At 39.6% G+C, this 19,122-nt stretch overlaps 1 long non-coding RNA gene across 6 annotated transcripts in view; it reads right to left on the minus strand.

Moving 5' to 3' along the window:
• LOC144319960 (uncharacterized) overlaps positions 1-19,122 on the minus strand; it is a 150,373-nt gene that overhangs the window by 25,721 nt on the left and 105,530 nt on the right. For 4 of the 6 annotated variants that reach the window (XR_013385590.1, XR_013385581.1, XR_013385599.1 and 1 more), the window contains 2 exons: positions 15,929-16,121; positions 2,703-3,364 (listed from right to left, as the gene is read on the minus strand). This is a non-coding gene — a long non-coding RNA (uncharacterized LOC144319960). Of the gene's footprint in view, positions 1-2,702; positions 3,365-15,928; positions 16,122-19,122 lie in introns of those variants that run through there. The other 2 variants (XR_013385594.1, XR_013385586.1) reach the window with 1 other exon arrangement.

The raw sequence follows: 19,122 nt of genomic DNA on the forward strand, positions 1-19,122 counted from the left end.
ATTTATTTATTCCTGAGAGACAGAGAGAGAGAGAGGCTGAGACACAGGCAGAGGGAGAAGCAGGTTCTCTGTGGGGAGCCCGATGTGGAACTTGATCCCAGGATCCCAGGACCACGACCTGAGCTGAAGGTAGATGCTCAACTGCTGAGCCACGCAGGTGTCTCTTACTTACTTATTCTATGGTGAACAGGCCTTTCAGTTCTTTCCAGTTTGGAACCAATGCAATTAATGTTGCTGTGAACATTCTTGTACCTGTCTTGCAATTGTTGGGATTATACCAGGAATGGAAGTACTGGATACATATTGAGTATTTGCCATTCTTTGGAAACTATGGAAGAAGGCTAGACACTGGAATAAAACGAGTGAAAAACCCAGTCCTTATTTGCAAGGACCTCACAATCCAGTGAAGGACAGAGCTGAGCTGGCACATACTCTAGGATGTTTGTAGGGGGCATGTGCCAGAGCACCTGGGATGGAGGGGGAGGACAGGGCAGGTGGGAGTCAGGAAGCCTTCCCAAAGGCAATGACTCTCAAACTGACTTCTAAAGAATGAACAGATATAGAAGGAGGAGCAACGTGGAGAAGGCAAGAGAAGAGCACGTGGAAAAGCAGAGACAAGTGAGGAAGTAGGTCAAGTCCAGAGACCATGCATTACAGCAATAGAGAAGGTCGGAGTGTTTGGTGAAGGTGAAGGCCGACTAGACAAGTTGGGGACACACCAGGAAGGACCTCACTTTCCATCTATGGAATACATACATTATCCTGAATGTGATAGGAAGCCACAGAAGATTCTTGGGCCACAGAGGGGCAAGATCAGTTCATGCAGGTGGCTCTGTGGAGACAAGCCTGGGAGCTGAAAAGGGGAAGGGAATGTGGTATCTTAGCAGATGGAAGCTAGGTGATTCTTTGAAGTCTGGTTTTGGCTAATATCCAGTCCAAGAATCTGGATGGCTTCTAATGGAATATGGAGGATGTGCACAGGGATAAGGAGGGTGTGGGTGCCAAGTTTCAATGTGCAGAAACCACACACAGTAATTCATACAGAAAGCTTTTTGGGCCAGGAGGCCACCTGCTGACATCCAGACTGGTGCAGGCAAGGAGCCCTCTGCTCTGGAGTAGAGAAGCAGAGCATATGTGTGAGGAATTCACGCCAGAAAGCGAGTGTACTACAACGTGAGTCTGCAACAGTGGTGCCAAAATCTCATTGCTCTCCACTCCCTCTGGAGACCCAGACAGAATACGGAGTGGAGACAAAGAAGGTCTAATCCCACCCAGATTCCTGATAGACTCGTGAGAGGATTCTAGAAGAGTCTTCTAGCCTCCTCTGATTGAAATCATAAATTCAATAGTAATATTTTATGCATACTTAGCTAATACAGTGGCCTGGATGGAGCCCAGAAATTTGGTGTTAGGATTCTAAATGGATACTTCACATGGCAGAGAGGTATATAAAATGAAATATAATGGGAAGATCCTGATTATTAAATTTCCTTCTAGTATAAAATTGGTACTACATTAGAAAGTATGAGAAATTCATAAAAGCAGAGAACATTTGCCCCCTATTCCACAGGCCAAAGAAAGGCATTATTGAGAGATTTTTCCTCCTCTCCCTCCCCCTTCCTTCTTTCCTTTCATACACACATTTCTTTTTTTTATTTTTAAAGATTTTATTTATTTATTCATGAGAGACACACACAGAGAGAGAGAGAGAGAGAGAGAGAGAGAGAGGCAGAGACACAGGCAGAGGGAGAAGCAGGCTCCATGCAGGGAGCCTGATGTGGGACTTGATCCTGGGCCTCCAGGATCACGCCCTGGGCCAAAGGCAGGCGTTAAACCGCTGAGCCACCCAGGCATCCCCACACATTTCTATACAGTTGTAATCATAAGGCAACCTTCATTTTGGCATAATTGGCATTATCTCATATTGCTTAAAATTTTTTGTGACCACAAGTTTCCCTTTATTAAAAAAATTTCATTGCAAAACTTATAGAAAATATTGTGCAGAAAAAAAAAAACACCCCTAAGTTCCCACCACCCAGAGATAATCATTCTCAAATCTTAGTCTCTTCCTTGATTTTGTATGTTCTTATCTATAATAAAAAGATTGCTTTATATTACCTTTAATTTTGCAACTTTTAAAATACTACCTCAAAAAAAAAAATACTACCTCTGTGTTAGGAATATCTTTCCTAACTGTATCGCATTGTATAGCACCAGGTTTTATTGGAATGATTCCTGTTTTGTGACACTTAAGTTGTTTCCAAATTTTTTTTTAAAGATTTTTATTTATTTATTAATGAAAGACAGAGAGTGAGAGAGAGGGGCAGAGACACAGGCAGAGGGAGAAGCAGCCTCCATGCAGGGAGCCCGACATGGAACTCGATCCCGGGACTCCAGGATCATGCCCTGGGCCAAGGGCAGGTGCTAAACCGCTGAGCCACCCAAGGATCCCCTCCAAATTTTAATATAAACAATGCTGCAGTCCTTCAATTTTAAAAAATATATACTCTTTACATGGAATTGCTGAGCTGAAAAGAAAATCTATGTAAATTCTTAAGACTTTGACTACATATTACCAAATTTCTATCTAGGAAGTATATACCAATTTATACTCCCAACAGCAAAGTAGTGCCCATTTCTCTACAACTTCACCAATATTAGGTACCATCAATTTAAAAAAAATAAAAAACAAAACTCATTAATCTAATGGAAGAAAATAGAATTTTATCATTTTCTTTATTACTAATGAAGTTTTAAATATTTATCTATTTAAAGCATCATTTTTCTACCAGCATAGTTCTGTCATGTGAATATGCTATTATTTTATGTGAGCATCCTCTATGGAAAGGGGAAAAGTATAAGGAGTTCAGGCCAAAGAGCAAACATTACTACATGCATGTAGAACAATGTGACAAAATCTCACTGCCCTCCATCCCTTCTGGAGACTTCCAGGTTTTCTGTGTTGGGGGTACGTAGAAAATATTCCAATTATACCTAGTATTACTTTAATGTAGAATGATCCTTTTATGGAAGTTATATAAACAACCAGTAGTCTGAGAACAGAAGTTCATAAAGGCAAAGTAGACTAAATTTCTGCTGTTAATGTGTCTTTTTGTATTTAATATCAAATAAGACAGGAGTCATGTCTTGCCACATGCTCTAATGCACGCTGTTCACTCTTCTCAACCATGCACACAGGATTCCAGAGGTCTGAGGCAGAGTGACGTGTCCTCTGATGCTAACAGATCTACTGGAGGGGGGCAGTAGTAGAAGTGTTGAGGAATCTTGAGGTCAGAGATGCTTGTACTAGCTCCTTTGCTTTTTCTTTGGGGATCATCTTCTGGCACCATTTAGCATGAGTCTCCTAGAGATTGAATAAAAAAATCTTTTTAAATTATCCTTGGTTTTGGATTAACCCTCTCCATGGTTTTTAGGAGTAGGGGGTAAATTTCACTAACACACACTTGAGTTCAGTGTATAAGATAATGTGAACATGTGTGTGTTTATGTAGTTGGTGCTCAGAAATAAAAGGGTTTTGAACCTATTTGATCACCCCAAAGCGTTTTTTTTTTTTTTTTTTTTTTTTTTACAAATCATAGTTTACTGCTATACAAAGCATCTAGGGTTAAAACATTGTGTTTTCATGTGCTTCTCAGGTGATTCTGATGATCAGATTTGTTTTCTGGTCTCTATTTTGCTGATGTTTCCCATTCTAATGATTATTCCTTTGTATGTTATTTGTTTTCCCTACTGGCTCTTCAACTCTTGTTTGCTTCAGTGTTGTACCCTTCATATAATGAATCTACTAGATTTGCATATTGTGTGCAGGATTCAGTGTGCCGCTCTAGTGCGAGGTTTCAAGACTTTTCTTAGTTCTTGACAAGTCATCCCCATTTCATGTAGAGCATTGCTCTGTTCCCATTTTTTCTTTCTGAAATCCCATTAGAGCTAAATTCAAACTTCTAATTTAATCCTCCATATCTCCAAACCTATCTTTTGATTTTATACCTGTTTATCTCTCTCTGCCACCCTCTGGGTAATTTCTTCAGAAATATCCCCTGTGTCAGTTCTCTCTTTCACTGTGCCAATCTACTCTCAGAGCTAGTTGTTGCTGAATTTTATCCACAGTGTTTCATCTTGAGTTCTACTGAGTTGTCTTTGTTTTTTTTAAGATTTTGTTTATTCATGAGAGACATAGAGAGAGGCAGAGACACAGGCAGAGGAAGAAGCAGGCTCCCTGCAGAGAACCTGATGTGGGACTCAATCCCAGGACCCTGGAATCACGCCCTGAGACAAAGGCAGATGCTTAACCACTAGGCCACCCAGGCGCCCCTCTACTGGGTTGTCTTAACTGCCAATTCTTTTTTCTGTTTTTTTTTTTTTTTAATGAGGGCTTTTAATTTCTCCCTTTATCACTTTCATAATTATAAATATGCTTAAATTTATAGCTAGCACCACAAGAACCTGAGATAATCTAACGGTCTAAAGCTATTTTTCCCACATGTATCTGTTGACTCTCCCATTTTGTGGCCACTTCCTTGATTTGTCCTTTATGAAGCATTTTTTTCAGTTAGGATATAGCTTCTCTTGTGTACTTTAGGATGTGGTAGTAATCATTCAGAGGAGTCTTACATTTGATTCTTTGATGAAGACCAGGAGTTTCACTGTCAGAAATATTTATGGTATCTGTATTAATATCTGCATTTGGGGTTCCTCTGCTAAAATTTGGATGCTACACCTATGCATGACACAGATTTTTTAAATTGCCATTTATTGTGGGAAATTTTCCCCACCCAGATACCTGAGGAGTGAGAATTTTGCCAATAGCTTTAGTAAGTGAACATGTTTTATAGTACCCCAACAGAGTGGGAGCAGGTCTTCCTTGGTCCTCGCTTTATGTGTGAATTTCAGTTCTGACTCCTTACCGCTCCTTACCCAAAGGCCATGTGTCAAAAACCCCAACCCCTGGCTGTTAGGTTCTGTGGTCATGTCTGATATCCTCTGTTCTGGACTCCACTCCTGTATTTGCCACATTGGTTATGAGGTTCTTTATTTTTGGCATGTAAGGGTTTTGTCTCTCCATTTCTCAGTCTCTGTCTCCTTTTCTTCTTTGCCTAAATGTAAAATAGTTTCATGATATCTTATCCAGCATTTTCATGTGTCTGTAGCACATAGAAGGATGTCAGTATTAAGTAGGTGGAATTAGAAAGCGTTATTAGTCAGGTTTGGAGACCACCAATGGGTGCAGCAGAGGGTACATGACTCTGAAACTGGAACCAGAGTTTGAACTGTGGCTTCACCCCTTTCTACATAAGGTAGGTTGAGTCATCTAACCTCTCTCTAAGCTTTAGTTTTCTCAGCAGGAAAATATGGATAATATACCTAGGGTCTTCCTTTAGGTATTCTTCTTATTGCTCTAAATTCCCTCCTGTTGAAATTGATGCCATTTTCTCCATCTTCCATTCTTATAGAAGCTGGGGGAATACTGCAAGTTTCTCATTCAATATTTTCCTCTAAAAATCAGATAATGGATACAGTGGTTGACTGAATGATCTCGCTAATTTCCTTTCACCAATGTATTTCCACATGCCAATGGACTGAGAAAACTCTGCCCAAACAAACAAACAAACAAAAAAACACAGCCATGGAGCACCTGGGTGGCTCAGTCTGTTAAGAGTCTGCCTTCAACCTGTTAAGAGTCTGCCTTCAACTCGGGTCATGATTCTGGGGCCCTAGGATCAAGCCCTGCATTAGGCTCCCTGTTCAGTGGGAAGTCTGCTTCTCCCTCTCCCTCTGCCCCTCCCCCTCTGCTTATGCACTCTTGCTCGGATGTTCATTGGAAAGAAATGAATTCCATTTCCTAAGAAGTTTGCAAGGCGGCAAGAGAGGAGTGGACTTACATCTTTGGAGTCTCATTCCTCTCCCTTCTTGGCTGCTCTCTTTCCCTGGAGTGCAAATGAGTGAAACCGTATATTGGTTTAGAGGTTCTGCTTGGGTAAAGGTTTAAGAGCCAATAAATCTGTCAGAGTAGATCTCAGGCTGAGCCAAGGTGAATAGCCTCACAGCAATTTTTTCAGAGCCTCAGGATACCAGGCAGCAGAAGCAGAGAGCTCATCAGATGCCTGCTAACCCCCTGCCCAGGAGCTGAGATATCACCCCACAGGAATATGAGGAACTTTTCCCAAAAAGTTGTGTTTACTCTGTGGTAAAATCCCTTGTCAAACAGCAGAGCACTCAGATTTAAAAAGCAATTACAGAAAAAAAAAAAAAAAGAGGTACATAAAAATCACAGGTCCTCTCAGTGAATTATCTGGTGGCTTGTAGATTCTAGGTGAACATTGCTATTCATTGTGGAAGGCACTTTGGTGGTATCACTTGCGACGTTTAATATATATGTCCTGTTTCAGCTCTCCACTTACAGAAATGTATGCTAAAGATAAACACAGAATCACTGGGTTGTCCATGGTGGCTTAATTTTTTTTATGTTTTGCACTTTATTTTTAATAACAAAAGAACAGAAGATATTAAAAATCTTATCAGGATACATTATACAGCTGAATGTTCTATACATACTCTGTATACTCATTTGGAAAGGTGTCTAAGAGCATGACCTTTGGAGCCTGAGCTCCAATAATCTGTATTTAGCTGTGTGACAGTGGACAAATCCCATCCTTATGGCTCAGTATGTTGATATATACAACCAGGATAATAGTAATATTTGAGCCATACAGTTATTGTGAACATCAAAATGAGTTAATGTATAAAGGGCTTATAACAATGTTGGACTCACTGTCAGGTACAAAACTATTATTATGTTAGGTAATTATTGTTAGTAACTAAAAAGGGCAAGCTAAGGCTAACTGCTTGGGTCTGGGCAATATACTTGTGGGGTTTGAGGTGAGAGTGAGCTTTCAGTTTTCATTTTATACCATTTGGATGGGCTACTGTGTACACAATAATCTCATTTCAAAAGTATACTAGTTAAGAGGACAGTTGTTCTGAAAGTTTGGCTTTTAATGGGGACTTTAAACAATCACACTTACTGATGGCCATATATTTAATGCATTAGGAACTGATTCCTGTGAGCAATCCCTTACATTTAATCCCCGACATCTGTAGTGCATTTTACACTCGGCAAAATGTTTTTATATTCATGAGTTCATTTAATCCAACTAACTGGATTATTTATGAATTCACTTAATCCCTGTGAAGTGAATTTTCATATGTATTATTCCAAATAGATGAGTGGGAGAGAGTAAGAGTGGATTGTTTTTTTAATTTTCCTCTGCTCATGGCAAAGCTGGGCAGGCAACAAAATTGAAGCTTAGGGTGTTAAGGGCTTACTTATGATCAGATAGCTCCTGGGTAACAGAAATAGATGAAAAGCCAGGTTTCCCCAGGCAAAGCTCTTTCCAGCAAACCATAATTACCCTGTGGATTTACAATCCCATTCTCTGCATGAACACTATTAAGTATCTGGTTTGGCAGAAGGTGGGTTTCTAGTGGGTCAACAGGAAATAACAGCCAAAAAGAAAGTTCTCAAAGTTTATAAATAAAGCTTGTAACTACCTCAGGATAAAGATGACCAGTGACAACATATAGTTGGCTTCTGGGCATAGAACTCTCAAGTGGGATAATGCTGGTAAGGTAAGACTCTAGAATAGGAAACTAAACTGCTCAGTGATGGAACCAACAGTATAATTAAAAATAGTAGCTATAGGATATAGTGGAGGTCATTAAGACAATGAATACATTTAAAGCAATAGGCCAAATAGCCTGCTATCTACGTCATCTGTGGCAAGTTGCTTTTCCCTCTGGTTTTCTCACTTCTAAAGTGCCTCTACTCCATTTATCAGTCCATTCATTCAATAAATAGTGCTTTTTAGTGCTGGACACTGATTATACTAAGTTGGATGAGGTTTATAAGGTCATAGCCTTCAAGGAATTTACATTCTGGTGGGGGCAATAAACAGACAATAAACAGAATATATCAGATAGTAATGTGTCATCCATAGAATTAAAATAGGCTGGTGGGAAAGATAATGACTGAATACCCTAGGTGGGTGCCCAGGGAAGGATTTTCTGAGAAGGTGACATTTTAGATGAAAATAATAAGAAAGATGGAGCCATGTGTGAATGATAGAGAAGCTCATTGTAGGCAGAGGAAGAGCTAGTCGAAAGACTCTAGAAAGGGAATGAGGTTGGAGTTGTGAAAAACCAAGACTTGGCAGGCCAAAAGCCAGTGGATGTATTGTGCTGTAGTTACAGAGACTTTTAGAAGATTTTAAACTGACTTATGATCTGATTTGGGGTTCAAAAAAGTTTACTGTGGTTGCTATGTCCAAGGCTGGAAGCAGAAATACCAGTAAGAAGCCATTGTAGTCCATAAGAAACATGAGGTCTTTGTCTAAGGTGAGAGAGAAATGCATAGAACTGGACAGATTCAAGGTGTTTGCTGGAGTAGGATCCACAGTGTGTATATAAATGGCTTTTGTGAGTTGAAAGAGAAGAATCAAAGATCATTGTCAGATGTGTGACTTGAACAACTGGTGAGATTTTGGTGCCATTTTCCAAAATGGGAAGAAGGGAGAACCTAAGGGGTAGTGTGTGTGCAGGTAGCAGTAACTCTAAAGTTCTCTATTGGTCATGCTAAGCATATGAAAATGTTAAGCCAGCCACTAGAGTCAGGAGTTCTGGGAATACAACATAGTTAATGATAAATGTCTGGGAGTGATCAGCATAAAACTATGGGCTGGATGGAATCCCCTAAAGAGACTTAGAAGAGTGAGTATAGGATCCCAACAGTTTTACATCAGAGGTCAAGTTGAGAACCTGGACCAAAGGAGAATGGAAAGGGTGTGATAGGAGGTAGAAACAAAATACTGTGGTATCTAGGGAAACTTCAAGAAGCAGAAAACAATCCAGTGTTAGGCCAGGAAATGAAGAAATTTGATTCCACATATAGGAAATCTTGTTTAAATAACCAGGTATATCTACACCTATATGTTATTACAGCCCTTAAGGGCTTGGGGAGGAGCCCTTAATGATAGGTTTGCCAAGGGGTCTAGAGAGTTCCATTGAAAGTCAATAGACAGGAATTCCAATATGTAGAAAATCTGAAGCACACTCCTCCAAAAGATAAATAAACATGCAGTTTTAGCAGTCACTCCAACAAGGAGATTAATGTACTTCAAGATAAATGTAATAATCTTAATGCAGTAATCACACATTATAAGGAAATAAGGATTACATGTAAGTTGGCACTAGTCCAGAAGGCAAGTTTATCCATAGCTATCATATAACTATTAAAAATTTTCACTCCATAATTGATGTTTGGGTTTGTGGCACAACTTGAACAGTGTGTGTGTGTGTGTGTGTGTGTGTGTGTGTGTATATGTTATATGATATATATGTGTATATATAAGTTATATGATATATATATGTGTGTGTGTGTGTGTGTGTGTGTGTGTGTATATATATATATATTTTATAGAACTGCCTTCATTTAGGAAAACTGTAAAGTTGATTAGGGGTAGAAAGAGTACTGTGAGGACATGAGTCAACACGAACCCAAACTTCTCTACATTGAAATACCTAAGGACTTAGTAATGGGGAAAGAAAAGGAAAAGACAATGCTAAGCAACGTGATAGGGAGGTGGAGTCCAACTTGCAGAAATAGCAGAAGGGGCTTTAGGAACCCCCATATCTAACGCTGGATTTCAATATAATTCTACACAAATACTTCATGTGCCTAGAGAAAAACCTGTAGGCATGGACATTTAGAAACTTCATAATGAAAAGGTTAAATCTTTATCCAATTTACTGGACAGTTGGCAAGCTATGTCCAGCTACACCAAGCTTCCAATCTGCACTTACTAACCTAACTTTTAAAATCTTAAGAGAAAGTTGAGAACTACTTGACATTTGAAGAAAGCCTCTAACATAATTAGGGACATCAAAACGAGAAAGGCAGAAAGGAAACTCAAAAGAGAAGTTTAATAAAACTATATTTAATGATCTCAGAGAGGTAAGCTATTTATTGTCAAAACAAGATCAGGATACTATTAAGAAAAAGGCAGAGATTAATTTTAGGATCAGAGAGTGTTCTTAGAAATTTATATGTGAGAGCTAAACTTATACAAATATAAAATTTGTAAAAGATTTGGAAAACAAGGAAATAACACCTTTTTGAAAAAATAGAGGAAGCCAGGAGGCCTAACATCCTACCAATAGGGTATGGAAGAGAAAAAGGTCAAGAGAAATATTGCAAGGACATTTTTGGACCTGAAGTACACATACATCCATAATGAAAAAGCCTCCTGAACACCTAGTGTAATGTATGAGAAAAGACACACCATGTCGTGTCCAACACTTTCCAACACTAGGAAGACAGTAAAAGTTCTAATAAGGGGGAAAAAACAGGTTACACTCAAATGACCAAGAGTAAGAATTTCCGTGACTGCTGTACCCAGCACTATCAAGACAGAATGCAAATGTTTTTTGATGTTTAAGATCTAAAAAAGTATTTGTCCACCCTGACCTTTTCTGAGAAACCTTCTCACGGATGGCTCCACCCAAAGCTAGAAGGTAAACCAAGAAAGAGGGAATGCTATCCAGAAAACCAAGAAAACCACCCAGGAGGGAGAGAAGGAAATCCTCTGGACAAGTATGACTAGTGGGCGTAAGGGTAGAAAGCACACAATCCAGGTGAAACCAGATAACAAGGGACCTATAGCAGAAAGAGCTTCACAAAAAGTTTCTAACTAATGATCCGCTAGGCTTGCTTACATAGAAAATTCCATCAAGGGCTGTGATGCTTGAGGTTGGGGGAGTGGATGCAGGAGCCCAACTCTGCCTTTTAGAATCTCACCATGCTAGTCAATTAATCTCCTTGTTTCACATTTCCCATCGATAAAATGGATCATAATGTACCTACCTCACTGAGTTTCTGTGAAAATTAAGTCAGTTACTATACTTAATGTGCTAGAAAACAGTGCCTTGAATATTATGCTATAGAAATCACTGGAAAGACTTAGCATGGATGGAGAAAACTAAATGCATTTTTAAATGACCAAATTCTCAGCTCTAGGGAAAATACCTGAACAAGAATGGAAACATGGTAATAGGCTCCTTGGCTCAACAGTGACTTGCATTGTCAGATAATACAAATATTGTCACAAACTGGAAAGATGGAGGAATGTAAACGGATATAAGAGACATAATTGTATCTATCATAATAAAATGTAAATAGAGGTAGCATTCTATTTTAGAATATGGAAATAAATATTAAAATGAAGGGCTAACTATGTTTAAATTACTCCTCAAAGAACAGGATGTGGTTAACTATAGCCATTGGCTACCATAAATAATAAGTAAATACATTAAAAAAAAAAAAAAGGAGAAATAGGAGGACAAGGTGCTTTTATAGTAATTCCAGAACACCAATTACTGACGGGGCCTCAAGGATAGAGGTCCATGGCACTATACACTAATAGTTTGCACTGCTAGGGAACAATGCAAGAGAAAAGCTACAGTCTCAGGATATTAGTCCCTTACCCTGGAAAGGGGCCTGCTGGGACAACTTAACAGAAGAGAACTTTTCCTTTTGAGCTCTATCACCTAGGACATGAGTTAAGATTGATTTGATACTACAGCCACTCTTAAAAAAAAAAAAAAGAATTGGTTGGAAATCCTATTCTCTTAATGTCATCATAAATATATTTAAAGGTATAGGCCTAGATATATAAATTAAGGGATAAATATCCCTGTTGTGCTCTGAAAGTAAATAGATAAAAAGCACTGTACCAAAGAATAGCCACAGAATGAGAGAGAAGGCACACAGGTTGTCAGCAGATGGATAAAGTTTAAGTGAAACCTGATTTTGTCTGAGCTCCATCTGATGTTTCAGAGCCAAGGCAAGCTCTGAGTGCCCTGATCACAGCCCTCAGGTATCCATGCTGGCTGGTGCTTTTCTACCTCAGTGACTATCTCTGGGGCTTGCTCCCATCCCTGGCTAGGCTGCTCTGGGGGTACTCAGGCCCCACACTGTCTTTAAGGGCTGAATAAAACCACAAGACTAGCCAGCAAGGAGGAAGTCTCTTTATTAGGCATGTTCCTCTCTGGGGGACAGGTATGTTTGGCTTTCAATGAATGAACTGAAATTTCCACAGCTGAGCCAAAGATCACTGCTCCAGAAACCCAGAGGGAGACCTGGGGGTCTTTGTGTTTTCTGTTGTATCTTGGCAACACTTCCTTGTGCTGCTGACCCATAGCAGAGATCCCGCTGCTTTGTGATGGGCCTTGAGGCAATCATATTTCCAGCTGTGTCAAGAAGAAACCGTGTGATAAAGGCATAGGGACCCCTTGCTTGGGTCACAGAAACACCAAGGCACCCCCTGAGCATGAAATCCTACTCAAAATATAAGTGAATACACGTTTTATGGCAGCCATATAGGAAGTGAGGTTTTTTTGTTTTTTGTTTTGTTTCGTTTTAAGAAATGGAATATGCCTACAGATAAATTTTTTTTAGATCATCTGAAATTCTGATTAAGTGGCCTTGGGTGTATAATGCCCATGGCTTTTGGTGCTTTCAACAATAAGCAGGGGCTCTGAGATTTGGGTTTTAATTCCTTTAAGCATGTCTCAATAAAACTGATTCACAGCAGCCATTTTTTTGTAGAAAGAATTTGAGTTTATTTTCTCACCTTTTCTTTCTGAAGCTGGTGTTATGGTAAAAAAGAAGGGAGACTGAGGCTGGGAACAAACATTTATGAAGTGTCCATTATGTGGGCAAGTTATTATTCTAGCACAATGCCCAGTACAGAATCAATTTTAAACATGAAGAGGCTGGAGCTCAGTTGAAAATGCCTCAAATCACAATACTAATGAGTAGTAGAGGTGAGATTAAAATGAGGTTCTCCTGACTCTGCAATTGATGCCCTTTCCATTACACCATGGTCCTTCTCATAAATCCAAGCAGAATTTTCTTTTCTTTTCTGTGCTGCCACTAACAAAGATGTCGCAATCCATCTATTCATGGAAGTCATGTAAGACAGTCTCGTAATTTCCAACCGTGAGAGTGAATGCATTTGTCTCTACTTTATCAATTAAGGTTCCTGCTGCGACATGTGTCTCTATTTTGCCAAGTATTTAAAAATCTCCATTATGCATTGCTTCTCACCTTGCCCAGTAAAAGTTGGCAAGCACTGTTATCCTCACTTAATAACTCCCGTTACCCAGGGAATAGCCTGGATTAGAAGTGATGATACCCAAAGCTCATGGATAAGCCCTCTCAGTCTCCTGTCTAGACTCGATGAATAATTCAGAGGTCTAGTTGGTGGAAATCCAGTTAGGAATCTGGCAGATATGATGACTTCAGAGGTGTGGCATCTGGGACACTATTCTTGCCTCAGTTTCCTTCTAGTTCTCTGTTTCTCCTTAGGGGCAATCATCTAATTCCCCTATCCTTTAAGAGTTGTTATATAATATAAGATTCTGGTCCTAGCCCTCTCCTTGGTTATTCTCTTTGTTCACTCCACCGAAAACTATGGGAGCTCCCACTACTTGTGCATATCAATTGCCTGTTGGCCTTCAGGCCTATTTCTGGTTCTTTTCGTGTTCTCTTTATTATAGGCTCCCTTGCCCTCTAGCATCTGGTTACTTTCAAATTACGGGTAGTATGGTGTAAAATTGGAGGAGGAAGAAGAAAGAAAACCAGATGGTTCTTCTACTCTCTCTTCCCAACTTCCTGTGGAGCTTCAGGCCTCAGACCCCAGATGGTCACCTCTCCGGGAAGCCCCCCTAGTGTTGTTCTTCCTCCTGCCAGAGAATGTGGTCCCTTCCTCCATGGTCCCTCGAGCCCCAGGGGTGATGGCAGCTTCCATGTGAGGCAATGAGGGTTACCTCATTGTTCCCTGTTTGGCTTTTCAGCTTTTCCATCACCTTCTGTATTAAATCTCGTCTGCTTCAAAGAGGTAGAGGGTGTTTTCCTTGCTCTATCCTGACTGACATAGACAGCATTCTTAGGTACAAGCTATAGGAACAAAACCTGACATGTTGGCAGGAAAGGAACTTGTCCCAAAAGATATTGGAGAGATCAAGGAATCTCTGAGAGGACAATGGAAAAGAGCAGTACTCAAAAATATCCAAGTAGAACTTGTTCAATGAAGCCACACTTTGTGCATGGGGTTGTACCATGTGTGCTACCAACACTGGATGCTGGAAACTCATTCAAATTGCTGTCTCTGCTACCATCTGTCAACATAATCAATTCTGGCATTTCCTCCTTCATGACATGAGCTTCCAATTTAAGGATATGTCTGATTGGCAAAGTACAGGTCATGTACACACCCGTGGATGCAAGTTTATGTGACCTTTTCAGTTCCCATCATGAGAGATGGGCTCTTTATAGGCAGCAGAATAATTTAAATATAAGGATTTGGGTGCTGAGTGGACATTTTAGTTTGGACAGCCAATTAAACAAGGATTCAGATGTAAGTGATTTATTTGGGAGTTAAACCCCTGAAATCACTGGTAAGGAAGTCGGGGAAGTAAGAGAAGAAGGCAAAACAGCCAATGGAGGGTAAATTATCAATCGAGTTATTGCTATAGAGTAATTAGAACAAATTCCTCAGAGGGCAGAGGATGTGGGGCAGCTGGGGTGGGACTTAATTCCCTATCACTGTGTGGCTCCCGCCCTGAATGTGGCCTTAGTGGCCCTTATTAGCTAGAGAAGATTTTCAGGCAAATAAATGCTGGGGCTGACTGTTGAAAGTTGGACAGGTGTGAGCTAGAGAGCTAGGGGAGAGATGATAGGGCAGGATGCCAGATGCATCTCCTGCAGGGCACAGGGTAAGTAGCAAATGTTCACTCGGAACTATTTTTGCATTGAACATACAATGTTGGATGAGAGAGAAGCATTTCTGGCCTCCTTAAGCTGGTGCTCTTATGAGTCAGACACATGAACAATGAATAGGCAAGTGGGACAAGAGCAATAATAGAACAGCCTCGGGAGCTAGGGCTAGATTTCTGGCTTGTGAGACCCAAGAGGATGGGGACAGCACCCTACTCACTTCTGAATCCCCATTGCTTTGAAGGTAATGATTCAATATGTATTTTCTGGCCCAGTAATGAACTGTTGGACACAGCAGTTCACAGACAGTATTCATTGTCTCTATTTCCTTACTATAACCCGACAAGGGAAGTGTGTCCCCATTTTACAGGAAAGAAAGTTAAGGCATTCATCCTTACTTCTATCCCAGCTTTGAAGTATTTTCTCTAAACGGTTTACCTATCCAGTGTACCCCATTTCCCTACAATTGCAAATGGCAACTCTTCCTTGTATATTCTCATGAGCAGGGTTCTTTGGGAGCAGGAACTATGTCTGTTTTTGCACTGTATGCCCAGCATCCAGGCTAGTGCTGACATGTTCTAGATGTGTAAACCTCATTTACACTGATTATTTTCTGAAGGGCTTGAATAAATAAGGTTCAGGGGTGCTGAGTAACTTGACAGGTCAAAACTCTGCAGCCTGACCCCCAAATACCTCTGGTGTTTTGCTGAGCATTACACAACCTAGCTGTCTGTCAAACTAGAAGATTGCTATTTTAAGGTCAAAATAATTGGGCAGGAGATATTTAAGAACTTGCCATAGTATCACCATGAGGGATGACCAAGCACAACCGTAGACCTAAATAGAGAAGGTTCCTAGAGGACAATGCCTCACTCCCAAAGCCTTGGCTGAATTGGAAAATCTTTAACATTCCCCGTAGATTTACATTCTAAGGTTTTTAACTTAATCTCTAGGCAGAAGTAAAATTGTTCACTCCAGCACCAATAACCAATTAACCTTATTACCTTACTATTCCAAAATAATTTTAAAATGTTGGAAATAAAGTACTTAAAGGAACATGAAAGATATATCCAGTACCTTAAGACACTGTGGAAGAGTCACGTCAGATATACATGGAGCCACATTCAAAATGAAGAGGAAGAGGGACACATCTGCCTTAGTTATGTTTTTATTCTCCATTTTTGCAACACAAGGAAGGGTCATCGATCCTCCATGCATGCACTTTCCTGTTTCCTCAATTCTAAGCAGCATAGAATTAATAACTAGTAGCCTGGGAAGGGAAAGGAAGGGGGGAGATGTTTACAGACATTACAGTGTACACATCCTGATTTTAAAGTGCTAAAATGTGGCCACCAAGAAAGTCCTAGGATTAAAAAAAAAAAAAAAAAACAACATGCCAATTAAATATAAAATCTCTAAGTGGTATTAATGGAAAGCCTATATATATATTTTGTCCCAATGAGACTATCAGATATAACTAAAAATGGGAACAATAAGAAGAGGTTTCAATTACAATTTTGAGAAGGTGAATACACATTTTTAATTTCTTGGGAGTATGTAAAGTATTTGGATTGGTTTCTGAAAAACTACTAATTTGAAAAATTATTCACCAATCAAAAGTTACATACATAATAATGCAGGTGCTTTGAGAGTCAGTGTGAACTTTCTTGGTAAACACTGAAGCAGGATCTAATTTCTACTTTAGCTCTTTTTCTTCTGGGAAAAAGTATGCCCATGCCCAACAGCTTTTAAATGGACATCAATACAGCCTATCAGATTAATAGTTAATCAGTTATCCCTTTGACTGATCACTGCTTTGGAAACTCAGAAGTGAACATTGGGTTGTATTTCACCTGGTTCTCACCACTTCCATAGGTTCCAGCAGAGTGTTGCCACAGTATTCATCGATAGGGTTAAAATGGCAATTAAAACCAAAACTCCCTTGTCAAAGAATCTGCATTTCACAAACTATACCCCAAGATGTCACAATGAGAATCGAGAGCAGGGCAAAGACATTGAGTATATATATTTCAAATTAAGAAAAGGTATAAAAAAGAAAATATGGGGCCCTGATACTCTATTGCCCCTTCTTCTAAGCCCTAATCAGTCCAGAGCCAGATGCAACCTCAGAACCCATCTTAACACATTTCTACAAAAAGCCCCTCCAGATGATTGGAAACAGAACTTAAGATAGAATTATTTGCCTCCATCACTGAGGACTGAATATTTCAAGCCATAGCTACCTCCCATATATATTGAACCCTGGCTACACTGAGCTATTCACCCATCCTTGAGTGTACCATGCCACTTCAAGCATTTGTGTCTTTATTATGTTCCCTCTACCTGGAAATATCTTTTATCTACTCTTCTAGCTGTGGAAACCTTATTTTTAAAAAAACAAAGATTTTATTTATTTGAGAGACAGAATGAATGAGATCACAAGCCAGGGGAGGGGCAGAGAAAGAAGCAGAGTCCTCGCTCAGCAGGGAGCCCAATGTGGGGCTCAATCTCAGGACCTTGGGATCATGACCTGAGCTGAAGGCAGACACCTAACTGCCTGAGTCACCCAGGTGCCCTGGAAGCTTTATTTATTCTTTGAGGCTCTATCCAACAATTGCCACTTTAGTTTATAATTGTTTAGCAATTATAATCTAGCAAATAATGATAATCATTATCATCATTATATAGAACACTCATATATACATAAAAAAATTTCAGCCCAAACCCAAAGCTCAAGAGGAAAATGATTAGATTTATGAACTGGAATTCCTTTTCTTATTTCTTTTTCAAACCTATAGCTTCTCCTACAAAGTGAGTCAATATATAAAAGGTTAGTGTAAACCTGAGTTTCTACTGTAAAATGTTTACCAAGGATAGAAATTGAATCATAACACCATTTTGTCCTGAGCTACAGCAACTTCTATCAAAGCAAAACTTCTTTACAGGAACTTCAGAAGTTACCAAATGTTCTAGTTCAATCATTCATTCCCAGGGCTGGGCTGATTCCCAAAATCATAAGGGGAACTCTTAAAGAATATTGACCTGTGAAGTAGCATCTTTGGGAAGTGATTCCCAAGAATTAGTTGTATAAAAGTTCTAGGTGAACCACCAAGCTGACTGTCTGAGCTGGGAATACCAGAAAGTGTTGCTTATAACTACACATCAAGGAACAGAAATATTTGGATACACAATATTTGGACTCCATTGAAGCAGGGACAATACTGGCAGTTCACTCATTCTGCTCTTTTGGCATGTGGCTATGGGAGAAAAAAGACTGCTAAAAATTTCAACAAATTTCTGAAAAGCAAAATATTGTCTTAAAACAAATGTCTTGGGGCAGCCCGGGTGGCTCAGCAATTTAGTGCCGCCTTCAGCCTAGGGCGTGATCCTGGAGACCTGGGATCGAGTCACCTGTCAGGCTCCCTGCATGGAGCCTGCTTTTCCCTCTGCCTGTGTCTCTGCTTCTGTGTGTGTGTGTGTGTGTCTCATAAATAAATAAATAAAATCTTTAAAACAAAACAAAACAAAACAAAACAAATGTCTCATGGTTGTCTTCAACCTGAACAGGAGAATATTTGGGGAACATACTTTGTTAAAATTCTATTTGATTTATCTAACAACGAAGAATCACTGTTTGTCTTCCATGTCAATTGCCAAAAGGGCTTGGTTTTTAAGACCTCTGTTACACAATGACCTCATCTTCCTAAGTGAGGGAAGAACTTGGATATATTCAAAGAAATATAAATTTACAGTCATAGTGTCTTTAAAAATTAGAATCCTTGCATGTCTAATTTACAGCTGGCTTGGGGCTAACCATAAAGCGAGATTCCAATCTAGTAGACTGCATTAATTGGATATTTTCTGACAATTCTCTAGGTGCTACTCTATGGGTAATCCATACATATCTGGTGATTAGTCACCTGTTAATGTTCTATTTATGCATGCCCCAGTGGGAACCAATTGGATGTTGTGGATACAAGTGAAAGAACTGAATCAAACTCTAATAAGTAAATAATAGGAGGAATGCATTGGACTCTCAAGCACCACATTAAGTTCCACATAGCCTTTTATGTCATGTGGCTGGCAGGTAATGAGAAGGACACCTATATGCATTAAGAGGAATATCTGAAATTCCTTTGAATTCATGCATTTCCTTTCTGTGCCCTATCTTTGCATTTGAGAAGTAAGCTTAGAGACCAGAATACAAACTCAGAGTCCAACCAAGCAAAGGTAGATTTCCACCATCCCTGTAATCAGTCAATTTGCTTTGC

Source organism: Canis aureus, chromosome 1 (genome assembly GCF_053574225.1).
Source record: "Canis aureus isolate CA01 chromosome 1, VMU_Caureus_v.1.0, whole genome shotgun sequence".
Classification (NCBI taxonomy): domain Eukaryota; kingdom Metazoa; phylum Chordata; class Mammalia; order Carnivora; family Canidae; genus Canis; species Canis aureus.